This window comes from Cyanistes caeruleus, chromosome 3 (assembly GCF_971803275.1).
Source record: "Cyanistes caeruleus chromosome 3, bCyaCae1.hap1.1, whole genome shotgun sequence".
NCBI lineage: Eukaryota > Metazoa > Chordata > Aves > Passeriformes > Paridae > Cyanistes > Cyanistes caeruleus.
The window spans coordinates 34,406,775-34,423,291 of record NC_141703.1 but is presented as its reverse complement, the minus strand read 5'-3'; the positions used below and the strand labels follow the sequence as shown (position 1 = coordinate 34,423,291).

General features: G+C 41.4%; 1 protein-coding gene across 6 annotated transcripts in view; it reads left to right on the top strand.

Annotated features, from left to right (window-relative positions):
• P2RY8 (P2Y receptor family member 8) overlaps positions 1-16,517 on the top strand; it is a 55,423-nt gene that overhangs the window by 11,194 nt on the left and 27,712 nt on the right. For 2 of the 6 annotated variants that reach the window (XR_015284404.1, XR_015284405.1), the window contains exons 1-2: positions 10,819-10,863; positions 14,354-14,439. The gene's annotated coding sequence lies outside the window, so the exon portion shown is untranslated. Of the gene's footprint in view, positions 1-351; positions 433-3,793; positions 3,917-10,560; positions 10,864-14,353; positions 14,570-16,517 lie in introns of those variants that run through there. The other 4 variants (XR_015284403.1, XR_015284402.1, XR_015284406.1 and 1 more) reach the window with 4 other exon arrangements.

The window sequence follows — 16,517 nt, the reverse complement described above, 5'->3', positions numbered from 1 at the left end:
AGTTCTGCACAGGAGGAGGATCTTGCAGCAGGTGGGAGCAAAATTTCAGGATTTGATGCTCCTGGAGGTCCGTGCTCTTGTACAGGATGTCAGTCGCAGCTTCTATATGTGTGATTAGCCTACCGAATAATTAAACTTAAATGTATTCAATGTAACTCAGTGCTACAAATGTAGCTACATTTGGTAATGCACTAGCCTTATTTTTGATCCTGTTTGCTCATATTCCTTCTCTTTTATAAATTTTGGTATTTCCTAATGCTTCCTCAGTAGGAAATGCAAACTAAATGTGTCATAAAATTTCTGATTTCAAAAACATATTTCATTTTTCTCCATTGTTACAATAAACAATAGATGGAGCTGAAACCCGCAGGAAGCATGCCTCATCATCCATGGCCATGGGCTCAGTTAAAGACTCAACCTCTCACATTTAAGGTATGTTTCTGAGAACAGAGGTTACAATCAGATCACTGCATGTGTTTATAAAAGCTGAGGCAGCCACTCATATGGAAGTTGAGAAGGAAGGTCAGTCAGTATTGTCCTCACATCTGAGGTGAAGCTGGAGAAATTTGCAGGGTAGAGAATCCAGGACAAATTAGTTTATGCTTTTGGAACTGGGGAAACATGAAATATTTTGCTCTTGTGGAAGCTTACATGTGCTCAGAGATTTGAAAATCTAGCTGCCACTGCAAGTTCAAAACTCAAAATCCTTACATTTTCATCAAGGCCTTAAATTAAGGTTAAAGATGCTTTAACATTAGATGTAGGAAAAAAAAATCAAACCTGAGAAAAGTTTGGCTTTTCACAAAGCCATAGTGCCTGACTACCTAGGAAACAAAAAATTTTTAAATATTTTCTTTTCTGCTTTTCCCATTTGGCTTCTAGCTGCTTCTTATGAGTTTGTTCAGTGCTGAACTGGTCAATGAGAACCAAAGAAAATGCTGCTGCAGATGCTTTTCTGAATTTTTGCTCCCAGTAAGCCAAACAGGCTGGTTTTTCTGCCACTGGATCCAGCATCCCCAAAGGCGTCCAGGTCATGTAGGAGAAAAGTGGCTCACAGTGGGCCAGCAGTTTGGCCACCCTAACTGGCATAGTTGTTACTGCTTCCCATGTGTCCATTAGAGCTACGAAAATATGTTAAGCCAAGTGACCTCAGCCACTCCTCACTCAGCCTCCCCTCAAGGCCCTTCACCACTCTTTGCCCACCCTTGGACACTTTATAATGGCTTTATATCTTACATTGTGGTGCCCAGTAGCTAGCTAAGGACACCTAGGTTTTTGGCTTCAGGAGCTCAGCACCATGGCAGAAGCCATGAGGAAGCACCATTACCTGTCTTCCCTCATGCTGGCTCAAGACTCCCTCTACACCTCACTAACCTTGCAGCAGCAGGAGCTGTGGCAAGTGAAAATTTGAATTTCTGAGGTAGCAAGTGGGTCCTCTTCAGTAAGGAAAGTGAAAAAAGTGAAAACACACATAATGTACAGGGAGAAAACCCAGGGAGGGATGGAGGGACTTTCCCTGCATTCACATGGGGATGGTGTTTTTCAATCTCCAGATTCCTCTTGCCTCTCTCCTGCAGTTTCTGTGCTGTGGAAAACTGTGGGGTGAGAAGCAGCAAGCAGTGACCCCTGAACACCTTCTCAGGGGTGATGGGAATCACAGGAAAATGAGCAGCTGGGGGGTATAAAAGCAGAGGTTGCCTTTAGGTTGATTGCCCATCTCTGCTCTTGAGTATGACACCTCAAGCACAGAGCAAGGCAGGTACCACAAAACTATTCCCAGCACAGTGTTAGCATGTGCTTCCCCACCAGAGGAAGAAAGAATACCTTGACAGGAGGTAAAAACATACGTTAAAAGAAATATTCAATTTGTGGAAGAGTTATTCAGAGTGCCTAAGAGTACACATTCTTGTGATACATTATGTACTGATGCTTAAATTTCTATTAAAATAGGAGACATATTAAATTCTGCAGAAAATAACTATTAAAAAAAATATGGATGAAAGTGTATATTCTTTCTGAGATGAAAATGAGGAAGTGAAAAGGTTGCACTTGTTCCTTAAAAATATATCATATATAAATTTTAAAAATAAATAAATGGGTTTATTCTTTACTCATTTGGCTTTCTTCCATTTTCAAAATAAAGGAGCATTTTTTTTACTTTGTAAAGCAATTTGAGTAGGGATCACCAAATTCATCCTATGCCTGTGGCAGCATTAGGTACCAATGCAGAAGAGAAACCCAAGACAAAAAGCTGCACACTGCCCTGTCAGTCCTCTGCTTGCTCATTCCTCTGCTAGCTCAGGCTTCTGGCAGGAATCCTGTAGCCTGATGCCTTTGGGCTCCGTTTGTGAAGCTGCCCGCTGTCAGCAGCAAAGAGCCAGCTCCTCAGCCCTGCTCTCTGTCACCCTGCAGGTGATGCTCCAGCTCAGGCTGCACACAGAGCCCACAGGCACTGCCCAGGAACTGATCACTTGACACTGCAACCATTTGAGGTGTTCAGATCAGCTCCTCTGGTGTGCACCTTCCCCAACACTCTAATTTTGGAAAGCACATCACACTTTTCAGTGCAGGAATGACAAACAGCTAACTGATGTGTTTGTTTCTCTGACCTACATTTTCCTGAAGAAACACTGCTTATATTAGAGATGCTGCTTTGGCTCACAGGTCTCTGTGCTCTCTCCCCACTCACTAGCAATGGCATCACAATTATTCAAAAAACTTCTTACTCAGAACTTTTCACTTCCTCCTGTACACAGTTCAGGGAAATCAAAAAGCACACTGGTGCTTTCAACTTTGTATTGTGTAGGATTTTTATGATGTGCTATATGCCTGAAACAGTGATAACAATAATCCACTTAGCCTATATTGCCAAACTGAAGATTTTCTTTGGGGTTGTATAAGTTTTTGTTGGCATTAAACAGTATCCACTTTGATCCTGTTGTTATTGTGCTGCAAAGAGTTTCAATGAAAGGCACAAGCGAAGATCTACAGATACATTCCTGAAACATGCATTGGAAATGAAGATATGCTGAGAACTTCCTGAGAAAAGAATTGCAGAACTGAAAATACATTTAATCTGGAATAGATACACATGTCATGATTTTTTGGGGAGCCTGAAATGACTGCTATTTTAGAGCTCCGTTTGCAAAAAAGACAGCAAACTTCTCTGTGCCAGAACAATTGCCACTTCTTTGAAAGACAATTTCCACCACAAAATAGATCATCTATTTTAATTTAGCTCATCTAAAGTATGATCTTTCTTGGCATCAGCATACTCCAGCATATGAATGTCTCTGAATTAGAAATGCAAAGTGTACGTTAGTGCAGGAGCCCTGCACCCTGTTGGACTACATTTCTCAGGCTTAAAAAAAATTCTTCCAAAGCTTCTTTCCATTTTGCATTCCTAAAGGAAACGACTCAAGACAATACAATAAACATTCAGTCATGGAGCAAAGAAATATCTGGACTGAGAGCAAAATACATTGTTGCCCGGGTCAAGGGTAAGTGCAGATGAGTTGACAGAGCCTGCAGTTAAAAACTGAATGGCAGAAGGATCTGCAGATTATCTTCAATCTGTCTACGTAAATTTAGTTTCCTCTTTGTAACGAGTGTTTGTGCTGTTGATCATCGAGTGCTAACACATTGCATGTCCATTTCCTAACCATGTTTGTGCTTTATCGGCCATTTCCAGGCATGACCCATCACGTTACGTGCCCCCAAATATCTGAAGTGTATGGCAAAGAGTGGCACAGCAGAAAATCAACCTGGTGCTCTACATCTCTCCTCCCTCTAGGCAGTGGCTTTTTGGCCTCACCTGCTGCCCACGGTTTGCTCCCAGGTCCACGTGTGCTGCTGGGGAGCCTCAGCCACAGAAGCAGCTCCATAGGGCGGTAGCTGTGCTCCAAGGGAGCCCGAGGTGAGTTGCTGCCGGAGCACGGTGCCTGTTCAAGCCAGCAGGTTTATGTGTGAGGCTGCCACTCCTCTGGACACCTGCAGCTAAAAGGACACCTGTCACAGCAAATGTCCCAGGTGGCTCCTCTCCAGCTGTCTGGGCACTCCTATAAGACTTTCCTGACCCATGCTGCCTACTTCCTCACTCCTTCCCCCTCCCCACTGCCCTTCCAACACAAGAGCCATAAGCAAGCAGGGTTTTTCCTGAGTCACCTCGAAGTACGTGCCCTGCCATGAATGGGAGCATTTTGAATGCACAGCTTTGCAAGCAAAGGCAATGAGGATGTCAAGAGCAAGCCTATAGCCCCATGAGGATGTCAGGAATATTGGAATCATTCCAGGATTTACCACATCCCTCATTTTACTTGCACCTTAGCAGAGCTGGGAACATAATTTGACCCTCAATTTTTATTTTTTTTTTTTGTATGATGGTCTCAGGAGTAATTACAAGACTAAAAGTATAAGAATGATTTACTTATCACAGGAATAGACTGCAGATTTCTGATTTAAACTGCAATAGAGAGCACTTTGAAAATATGCACAATGTAACCTCCCCCTCACACACCCTATTCCCTTTCTGCAAGAAATACCACAAAATTTTTTTGTATTTTTCTGAAAAGATTTCTTAGCAAATGTGTGTCTGGAAAAATCAAGAGCTTTTCTGAGTATAATACTTTTCTGTGAATAATAGCCATACAATTAATAATTAACAAGCAGTAAGATCATCTGGGTGTTTCAGGTTTTTTTATTTCCCTCTTTTCTTTTTCTTAAAAAGAAGGGGTAAAACCAGACTTATCTTGAGACAAAGATGACACCTTTAAGCAATGGTGCATGATAATTTAAGAAATTGGGTGGAGTACTTCCTTCCTGCAATCTGTTTGTAATGAGTGAGAAGTTAGAGACAAATAGGACATCTTATACAACGTCTGAAAAACAACCTTTTAACAGTTAAAAAAAAAAAAAATTAAAATGGTTTTCTCACCTCCTTTGTGGGTCTAATTCTGAGTCTTCTCAAAGACCCAGATGACAGCCCCCTGTCTTGGTAAGTGGAATTGCTGGTGCTGGCCAGCTGGTGACTTTCACCTGTTATTTTCTCCTCTTGCTCAGTAGAAAGGCTTGCTTCTTGCACACTTTTTTGGGGGGGTAAAAGTAGATTTGTCTTCAAGGTATTTTTGGTGGCAGTCAAGACTTGACAGCATCTGCTCATCCAAACATGGGTGAATAAATTTTCCCAGCAACTGTGCAATGCAAGATGGGGACAAAGGGGAAAAACACACAACCAAAACCTGCAGGGATCTCACCATCCTGTATGCAACAGCCACAGCCTCCTTTTCCAGCACCCTCTGCTTGAGAGAAGATGGCTGCTCTGAAGCATCTACTGGCCATATTTCAGTTTGTCACTTGTACATCTGGGCAACAAATCAGAAAAAAAACACAAAACAAAACCTTCTTTTGAAATAGCTTCCAAAAATACCCTGAAACTAGCTTATAAAAGAAAAATGAAAAAACAAGCCCAAAGCATTATATTTTTATTTCAATCATATAAGATACTTTGCTTCCCTAGGTATTGACTTTTGCAGGAGCTGACCATTTTCCTGCTGGTTTTATCCAGGTTAGACAGAGTGGTTACAAGGATCAGGAGGTCAGCCTGAGGAAAGGCTTTCCCACTTACATGTCCTTCTTTTGGGGTTGTACTAGGTGGTCTTTAAAAATCCCTTCCAATCCAAACCTTTTATTATATCCATGACCTTATTGGTTAATCAGGGAAGAGGCAGACAGGAAACATTTATTTCCTGTCCACCAGCCACTAAATTGTCTGGGCTGGCTACCACGGTCTGTCAGGAAACAAGTGTGGTGGGTAAGGGAGCAAACAGCCTTGATAACTGGGGACAAGGGCAGCAAAGTGCATCCCATTGTAAGAGATCACATTTGTGACTACTTGAGGATCCTGGCTGTGCATAAGACTATGGGACCTGATGAGATGCATCCCAGAGTCCTGAGGTAATTGGCCATTGTAGTTACCAAGATACTCCCTTGATATTCAAAAAGTCATGACAACCAGGTGAATTTTATGGTAATTGGAAAAAGGGAAAACATTATACCCATCTTTAAAAAAAATTAGAAAGGACTGTGGGAGCTACAGACCTGTGAGCCTCAACCTCTGTGTCTGGGAAGATCATGGAACAGATCCTCTCAGAAGCTATGCTAAGACACATGGAGGACAGGGGAGGGACTCAGGACAGTCTGCACAGCTTCACCAAAGCAAGTTGATGGCCTTTGTCAGTGGACTGACTCCAGCAGGGAAAATAAATTGTTTGTCTGGACTTCTGTAAGGCCTTTGACATGGTCCCTTTCTACATCCTTTCTCTCTAAGCTGGAGAGAGATGGGCTCAAAGGGTGGATTATTTGGTGGAGTAGAAATTGGTTGGATAAACTCAATTTGTCCCTAGTAACACAGCTTTGGCCAAAGCCTTGCCCATACTGATTTCAGTTGGTCAGTCCCTAGGTGTTTCAAGGCATGATCCCAGAAACTGAGACCCGAGAATATGTCTGCTTTGGTTGACATGGTTTTACTGGCTTCTCCTAAGAGCTATGGGGCAGAGACCCAAGGCAGAGTTTAGTTCTGGGGTAGCACTCAATTCCTTCTACCACAAGAGTGTAAAGGGACCCCTGCTTTCTGCAGGACCACAGAGATTTGTCTCTTGAGCTGACCCACACATTGGGAGGGCTTCAGATCAATGGGGATGTGGCCACGTCTGCCTGTTCTTAGGGGCTCAGCTCAAACAGGTGCCTGGAAAATGTCAACTACTGACTACATTTTTTTCCCAACACAAGTTACCTTGGGTAAATTTCTGATCACTGTTTGTCTCTGCCTGAGAGAAAATTCCCTCTGTGAAATGCAGTAACCTGATAGACCAAGGTCTGGATCCTGCCTCCTTCCAACACTTTTCCCACAGAATTAACACCTGAGGTTCTCAGTCCTGAGTCTGGCCCTTAGGCTGAAATTGAGATGCATTTTTTTTTAAATGAAAAATGACAAACACAATTGGACTTTACACAACTGAAAAATACTTCCAATAACTACACACTAGGTAAGAAATTCTGATCCCTGCACTTTTTTTTTCTCCTCCTTTTCAATGACTGGAAAATTAAGGGAGACTCATTTATGTGGAGATAACATCCTAAAATAAAACTAAGAGCAAGGGGAAGTCACTTTTAAAGGCTGACTATCAGGACTATCAAACTGAAATCTGCCTTGTAAGGGTTAGTCAGACCAGCGGTCTGTCAGCAAATGTGCAATTTTCTGACCTATTTCAAAGGCAGTTAAGGGTTTTCTCAAAGCTGAGTCAATTCAAACTAAGGCTCTAGCTGCTTCATGCTGTGCAGGTGGATTTATTCAGACTGAGCTTTTGAACCATCACAATGGAGGCAGTGATCAAAACAGCAATGACAGAGTGATTAGAACCTTAAGAACACTGCCATGATGAGGATCAGAGATAAACATTTCAAGAATTTCTACAAGAACAAGAAATGTGTACTGTATTTTGTGCTGATTAACTTTTTAGTTGCAGTCCAGAGGCATTTTTTTATTTGGGATTTTTTTTTTCTAAAACTGTTTTTAGGGAGTCTAGGGACAGCTAGATTCACAGGAGTGCTGTGAGGTGGCAGCTACAGACCTGGAAACAGAGCTCTGTGAAACAGTTTCACAAAGTGTGGTTTAATTTCAGCTGTAGGAAACTGAGACACCTCTTGGTTCTCATTCCAAGCATCACCTCCCTCCCAGGAGCAGTTATCAGTCACTGGACCACAGATTTATTTTACACTTTTCAATATTTTTACAACATCGAACAGGAAAGACAAGTGCTGCATGTGAACTTGCACTCTGATGCATGCCACAATGCATCTGATGAGCCTGATTATTCCTAATTTGCAGGCTATGCCCCCCCACTTCATCCTACCTAAGGGCTTTTCCTCTTTTTCTCTGCTCCTTTGCTTCTCCACCACCCTTGCACATCATAGAGTATTAACTCTCCTCTGCCATCTGTCATCACTGTCCCTCTGTTCCTTCACATACTTCTTCTCACCCCTTGCTTGCAATGTCTCACTCACGTGAACCTTTGCTGCAAGAAAAACCTTTGCCAGGAGTCTGCTTTGGAGAATCCCTCTGGTTTTGCATAGAAACCAAAAGGAAAGAGTGAATGTGTTTGGAGGGGGAGGAGATGTTGAGACTTTGATCTTGAGACAGTTTGGTTCACAGGTGTGACCAGGACACTCACCTCAGTGTATAAAGTAGGAAATTTCTCTGGCTCTGGTAGATCAGATCTAGTTGGAGAGATCCTGTCCCCAAAAGGCTCTGCAGTCCAGTGACTGAAACGCTCCCCAAGAGGATGGAGGGCCCTTCTCAAACAAAGCAAAGACCCATATCATGTACTACTTCCATTGCCACTCAATTAGGCAGCAGCTATCATTTCCTATGATAGAAATTTCCTATACTGAAATGAAAAGATGTCAGTTTGAAGATACTAACATGACTTTTTTCTCTTTGAGCTTTTTTCCCATTCATTTGCTCTTGGGCAACACTACACAAACCTGCAATCTGGGGGTTGAATAACTGACAGGCAAAATGTTTTGATCCTTGAAGGCTGTGACACTGGACAAGGAACTAGGTCATTTCTCATGTGCAAGATAAAACTGTCAGGTATGTTTTCTTTCTCACCACACCACCCCTTCATTGAACATCTGTAATGAATCTAACTAGAAGTAATTGGACAAGATATCTGCTTGTTCCTTAAGAGCTGGTAGGAATGTCTCCTTACTGGAGAGCTCCACGTTAGCACTAAAAGGAACAGTCAATCACAACTGAGGACTGGATTTTCTTGAGATGTGTAATGGTATCACAGCACACAGGTCAACAGCACTGGGCAAAATGTTTTTGCCAAAAAAAAAAAAAATAAAATTGTTTTGCCACCTGGAAAATGAGCACCAAAGTCATGTATTCTCTCTGCCATGTATTCTGTCTTTCCTATCATTATTAGCATCACAACTCAGTTCTGAGTTCTGAGAGTGTTACAGAGATTGGAGATAATCAGATTGGTTATGAGTCAGGGGTCTCCTCATTCTTTTCACTGGTCAACTGCCTGCCATTCATCCCTCAAAAAAGCTCACCTTGCTACAGGACAACTCATGCCGTGGTTATCTCACTTGCCTAGAATGGACCAAGCAAAAGGTGGAAAATAAAAAGCTCTATTTATAGCCTGCCATATTTGAACTAAAATAAGACTCTTAAAAAAAAAAAATCACAAAAAAAAATCAATCAAAGAAGCAAAACAAATCTCATTCTTGGGGGGAGTTTTAGGGTGTCTGATTCAATGTATTTTGCACTCTTTGAGGCTACAAGACTGAAACTCCTTCCTGTTTACCTGTGGGCTCATGGTGAGAATACTTACAGTTGGTTTCAATTTTTTATATGTGGAAGTGAGAGGAGTTAAAGCAAGAACTTGTGTCTTTGTCCCGCAACCGTGTTCAAAGTAAAATGCCCTGATGTTTCTGCAGATGAAGCTATAGCATCAATAGCCATAGCTTGAGGAGTCATGCAAATGTTTTGGCTTCCATTCCAAGACAGCAACTAAGCACCTGCTCAGATCAAGGATCTTGAGTATCCTCATTATTTTTATGGTAGATTATAAAAGGATAAACTTCAAGTGCAGACCAGCCTCATCAGTGGGAGTATGCCTCTTGAGTCTTTGTTACTGGAAATAATCCTTGGGAAAACAAAGGTAAAACTTAACTTGCAGAGAATAAGGATTTTTTTTTGTAGTTTTTATGAAATCTTGATTGCATAAAAAAGTCATGTGAGCATATCTATCTATATAGCAGAAGGAACTCTTATTTGGATGTAAAAACTCCCAGATAAAGAATCTTGCAGTGGTCTTTTTCTTTCCACTGCCTATATTCAAGAGTGCCTTGAATATAGGTGTAGACCTATATTCTATAAACTCTGTAGACCCTATAGACCTATAAACTCTGGTGTAGACATCTACAGTGCAAATGGCCAGAGCTAGGTAAGACAACCCCATTTGTCTCAGAAAACCCCAACACGGGGTCTCTCCAGAGGCTCAGAAGCCCAGGTGCCACCTTGGATTCTCTACAGAGGTGTCCACTCCCCAGAAGTGCCTTGTGCTCTTGTGGGCATCTGGCCCTTAATAACCTTCAGGCTAGTGGGTGTTTATAAGCTCTCAGAAATGCCTTTTAGTAAAACAGATACATTTAGGAAGGGGAAACAGGTTTTTAGGTGCAGAGGGGTTTTTTTTGTGCGGAGGACTAACTCCTGATGCTCCAGGATGCCTGACTTTCAGCTGGAGACCCTCTGTGTATAAAGGTATCATACACTATATGTATATCAAATGCTTTTCCAGGCTGCAATGGATGCCACTCCTTCAAATAACCTAGTTTTTTACCTTGCTCTCTTGGGCACCACAACACTGAATTGAATATGAGAATATTGCTCTACTGCTCTAAACCTCTTCTACAAATGAGAGTTGGGAGGTCAGACCATTACTCTAGATCATTTCTGCACTTCATTACATAAGTGTCACTCAGCAATAAAATGTACTTGGTCCCAGTTATGCAGAAAACACTGCCGTTTTTCTCTTCCATGGAAGTGATCAGATTCTTCTCCTCTGGCCAGCTGCTTATTCTCAGTGCAAATTCTCAGTGAAACAGAAATCGTGTAGGGCAGAGCATTCGTTACCAAACTGCGGTGGAACTGTACTTGAAAGGCTTCGAAGTGAGGAAGGAGTTAATCGTTGCAAAATAGTCATTTCCTGAGTCTTCTGGTTGGATGAGTAAAAACTTTCAACTATTTCTATTTCTTCTGTGGCATTTCAAAGTGCACTGTACCTCTCAGACCAGGTAAGGAGTACAGCTTTTCACTTCTTGATTATTTATTCGTAATAGTTTTTCAGAGGAGCCAGACTCAGTCAAGACTGATTTTTTTTCCCTCCTATTATTTACATCTGAAGCGAGAACAAAGTTCACTGCAATCCAAGCAGTACATTTGTCTCTTTGTGACAGATGACTGTGAGCTGTAGAAATAAAGGAAGAATGGTATGGCTTAATAATAAAGATAATTAAGAAATTATGTTGCACATATTTAGAAGCCAGAATTATTATAGCAAATACTGCAGTAAAAGAGAAACAAAACTTACCACCAGTTTTAAGGAGTTCATTCTGCAAGAACCACTAACAAAATAAGGAGTTCTCAGGTGCACAGTTTGCTTTAGTGAGAGAGTAACAAAAATCATAGTGTGTCTTCAACTCTGTTTTTAAAAAGAGGAAGAATGAACTTCTAGATGTTGGGGGGCAGAAAAAGAAATCAAACGCAGATAATTTTGGACCAGTTTTAGTTGTAAATCAGGACCTGATATCTATCATTAGCTATTGCAGAGTCATGTACTTTACTCATTCTGAGACAACTCTGGAGGTTTGCAACAGCCCAACATACACACAGGAGTGACCGTGGAACAATATCAAATAATGATACAATTTCATCAGGGTCTTTTGATGCATAAAAGCTGAACTCAGACAGACAGGCACCAGAAAGAATTCCCACAACACAGTGCACTTTTGCATATGGCATTTGCTGCCTCTTAATAGATAAGGAGAGAGATTATTTGTGTGAAAACCTTTTTGTTTTGTTTAATAGTTCAGAAACAAGCAGTAAATAGACATCTGTGAGGCAGTTATTGTAATAATCTCCTGTAATCATGTCACCATACAGAAAGGGAAATTGTCCATGCCATGCTAATCCCTGAGTGAAATCATACACTGGTATGGCATTTGTGGGTTTTTTAAGACTCGGGGTTTTTTTGACATTTGTGGGTTTTTAAGTCTTTGCTTGTAACCAATTTTAATATTTGGACATTGACTCCTTGAATGTTTGGTTTAAACACTTTCTGGATTTCATATATAGTAGTCAGGAGAATCTAGTTAGGACTTTTAACAGCATTGGTTTGATTCAGACACAAAATTTCCATCCACGTTGGGACTTCATTCCTAAATAATTTCCATTTTACTTGTGAAATCACTGTTAGAGTAGCAATGGGACCTCTGTAATGTGTTTCACGCTCAATAGACTCAGTGATCCACTTGAAGTTTTGTCACTGCATCTACAGATGGGGAATTCATATGAATCCCAGCTGCCAGACCTGTGCCCCAGTTTTTGCAGTTCCCCAGTGCAGGCAATCTGATCAAGAACCCCAGTCTTCCCTTGCAAACAGCTGTTTAGAAAGAGCCAGAGACTATGTCGCCATTCTGCTAGGGAGGAGGTTGTGGCATGGGTAGAAACATTTGCATCAGACTTAATCTTCTCAGATTGAATATCAATGCCAAGCAGTTTGCTGTTCCTTACAGGTCTGTATGGCCTTAGCTGGTAAATACTTGCAGCCTATGCCGGAGTTTGCTGGAGAAAAGCTGACTGAGGTGTGCCTACCGTCCTGCAGTCGCATTTTCCAGTTGCTGAATAGGCATGGCTAAAGGGAAAGTGCTCAGCATCTTTGTGTGGGAAGAACAAACTGAACCCAGGCATCTCCTGTCACCAGCCACCGTCTTACCCACTGCTTATGTACTCCTCTTCTGTCTTGCACTATCGGTTTGGGTCCAACTCAGACGATTCTGCCTGTGCAGACAATTAGGCTTTCACTGATGACTGTTAGTGCAGAAGAGGCCAGCTCAGGTGATTTAAAATGTTTGCTCTCGGTGCTCTCTTTCAGCATCAGTATCTTTGATGTGGGAAAAGGGTGCGCTCCTCTGTCGGAGGGTGGCATACGTTGTGTCGCGGTTATGTGTAACAGCACTGAAAACAAACAAATACTAGAAAGGTCACTCCTTGTATGGTAACTTTGGTCTGCCACAGTAACTGCTGAGTTCTGGCCAACTGGCCAGGGGGAAGAAACCCAGACACAACTCAGCCACAACAAGTTATTGTGTGGTTTATTCCCCTGTCCTGCGCAAAAATGAAGGCACACCAATGCCGTGTCACTGCATATCTAAAATATGTGCTGCTGTTTCGCATGTGTATTGCCACTTAAAAACTTTACTTCACATTTGCATAGTTTCCAGATAAAAATTTGTTTTGAAACAGAAATTCAGGGGCTTTGCTGCTGACAACTAATGTCTGCAAAGCATACAGTTGCACAGAAGGGAGGCTTTCTTACCAGGGAAATTTATTGACACTGGTTCCATGTTCTTCACAGCATGCAAAAGTAGCTTGGAAATGTAGCTCTCCTCTGAAAAATGACATTACAGAAATGACATTACAGTTTGGACCTCGACTACTGCCTCCAGAATTCCTGGATGAAATTAGCTCTATTTATAATTAAATGTCCGTGTGATTGTGGTTTTGGCTTGATTATTCTTACTGCCAGCTTTCAAATGGGAAAATCAAGCTGGTGTTCCTCTTGGGCTTACTATTTATACACAGGAAGCCTGAGAAGGACTCAGCCTGAGAGTTCAGGTTGTTATTTAAAATATCTTTAAAATGGGTAATATAATCCAATTTTTGTCTAAATTTTGGTGCTAATCAATCACAAATATCCCACAGGACTGATTTTCTACGTCTTTGAACCTGATAATGTCAATTTGATCTAGTGTCTTTTCATATATTTTTGATTGGAAGCCTTCTGTCCTTACAGAAATTTTCCATTAGTAATCTTATTTTTCACTGTTGATGAATATTTAGCTAAAGCTAAATACTCAGAGAAAGAGAGAGAAATCTGCGTATGCTTCATGCACCAGCTCAATAATTGGGTTTTAGCTGTCATTGATACCCTAACAGAGAGATTTTGCCTTTTTGCACACAGACTGATGAGGCTCCAAGGGTTGTTCAGGCTGGGGCCAGGGCTCTGTAAGCTTGGTCATTAAGAGCTGCACAATTTTTGTCACATGTTTACACTACTGCATGAAGAATTTGGGCTCAGCAGCTGGTGAATTGAAAATCCTTGTTCTCCCAGCTGCTGACTAAATCTCGAAATAAGAACAGAAATTACACCTTGCTATGGTCATGATGAAGCAGCTAGGGCTACTTACAGTGAGATACACTGCACCTGATTCACACTTGCTGAAGGTGAAATGAGAAGGGAAAATAGCAAACCAACAAGATGTGCTCTCTTATCTTCTCTTCATCTTCAGACATCTATACTCTAAAGCTGTAGTAGTCCCGCACAGGTATGTATTAAAGCTAGTGAACCACATATTTAAGGCTGTGAAATAAAATAGAAAATGTTATCAGTACTTGTCACTGTGTCACTGTTTGTAATTATCTTTAGATATGTTCTTTTTTCTTTTTTTCCCCTTTTTCTTTTTTTAAATTCATAAAAGATTTCTTGTTTGTTCCTTTCTGCAGATCTTAGTCGTAGAGGAAATCTGATCTGCTGCAGCACGGAAACATCAGCCGTGGGATGGCGAGACAAATTCCTTAGGGAGCTGCCTGTAAGTCTGGTCAACATTTAAGATGAAAAGTTTTGCATTTTCTTTGGCAGGATGTTGCATGCAGAGTTTAGCTGTATGAGGCAATTGCTGAGGCAATAAGGGAATATTTAGGAGCACAAGCTTTGAGCAGGTGAGTATGCACAAAGACAGAAATAATCTTGTTAAGACTTTTCCTTTCTTCCCTGCACCCACCATTTCTAAAAAACATGATTGGTCCTTGAGACTCTCTAAATCATGCCCAGTAGAAATCCCATTCTCCCAGAATCCTGGATACACTGAATGGACCCCACTTTAGTGCTACAGTGGTTCAGCAGTTAAAAGCTGTGGGAATAACCCTCTTTTGTAGTTTTGTCACTTCACCTCGGGAGAGTTAAGCCCTGCAGGGATCAAAGGGAAATCACACTGGAACACAGGCAGTGGTGAGAGATAGGGTAGGGAACTGTGGATAAGTAAGCACTGAAATGGTGAGGATGAGACAAAGAAAAAAAGAAAAATTGATAGTACAAATCAGGGTAGATGAGGACAGAGGGTGGGATCTGGACAGCAGTAAACAGGAAGAGGACAGAATTTGGGTTACTTTCATAGGCTGCTGCTTATGAAAGGGGATTTGTAGAGGACAGCAAAGTGTGATTCTTTTAGCTCTTTCCCCCAGATCCTTTGAACAAACCCCTGAAATATCCAGGTCTCAGAAACATAGAAGTAAATCTTGGAGGTAGCATGGGTGTGTCTGCACCCTCCAGTGGACTACACAGAAAATGTTTTTACTCAGTAGTAACTTTCCACTTCATTTGCTGGGACCAGTCATATCCTGATCTTTAGCATATTTGACACACTTCTAATAACTGTTTTCAGCTTCTGTAAAATCATGGCTGCATAGAAACCTCTTTTTCTGGGGTGGTCTTTTGTCTGTCATATCTCCTGAACTAAATCAAGAAGTTGATTGTGGGTCAGAGTTTTTTGAGGGAGCGTATTTTGAAACAAAACCATGCCAGAACTGTAACAGCCTAAGAAATTGAATTTCATGGTCTGAGCACTGTTCTGACAGTGTTAAATTTACTAATATTGACATACTTTACATGTAGTAAAATCTCACTTGTGCAGGTGGTATATATTCCTCAGAGTCCTAAGGGTAAATATTACAGAATAATACTGCAGCACAAAAAAATCAGTGAACAACCTGTTTAGTGGGAGACCATATCCTGTCTCATTGTTCATCTCTCGTCTACTTGCTGCTGGAGGACACTTGCTGACTGAGATGTAGAACTACAGGAAAAAGCAAAGCAGCCTTGTGATTTTAGTGACTGAGTAATGTTCTGGAAAGAATGATTCTGCCACTGATTCTACCTGAAAGTAGATGCTGAGAAAAGCTTTTGTGATGCTGAGAAAAAGTCACCTTCTTAAAAAAAGGATACACGTGAAATGCCTGAAATGGAGCTGGGATGGAATTTCAGAGCTTCACCTCCAAACAGGGAAAATTCTGATGCAGCCTCTGACTACTGGGGAATTATACCATAGCTGTTGCTTCTTATAACATGAGATAGCAGTACTTTAGATACTTAGAGACAAATATAGAGAAGACATCCATTAGCAATTATAGAAGAAACAGATTTTGACAGGACTGAGAGAGCTGGTCTGGTGCCACCAAGGAGAATGCTTAAAGAACGTCAGTGTAACTGTGTCTTCTTTACAAGTACTTGCTTTTCAAAAGATCAAGGAGTATGAAATAGCATAACTCCTTCTCTAGAGCACGCTCCTAGGAGAGAGAGTATGCACATTCAACTCTGTCTTTGGAAAGTATATAAAGGTTTATCCACTTCCTCCCTTGATAGCTAGGTAGTGTGCTAGAACTATGGTCTGGGCTGAATTGCACCTAGCCAGTAGAAGCTGGAACAGCAAGGAAAAGAGGACAAAAGAAGTCAGAAGCCTGAAATACCTGAAATAAATTCAGCTGGAAGGCTAAAGACCTTATCTCTAGCCTTGTCTTCAAAGACACTGCTTCACAGTAATCGCTGGGTGACTCCAAAGGCCAAACTAAAGAGTAGATTCCAGGCCATGTGCACTTACTTGATGGCTGCCTT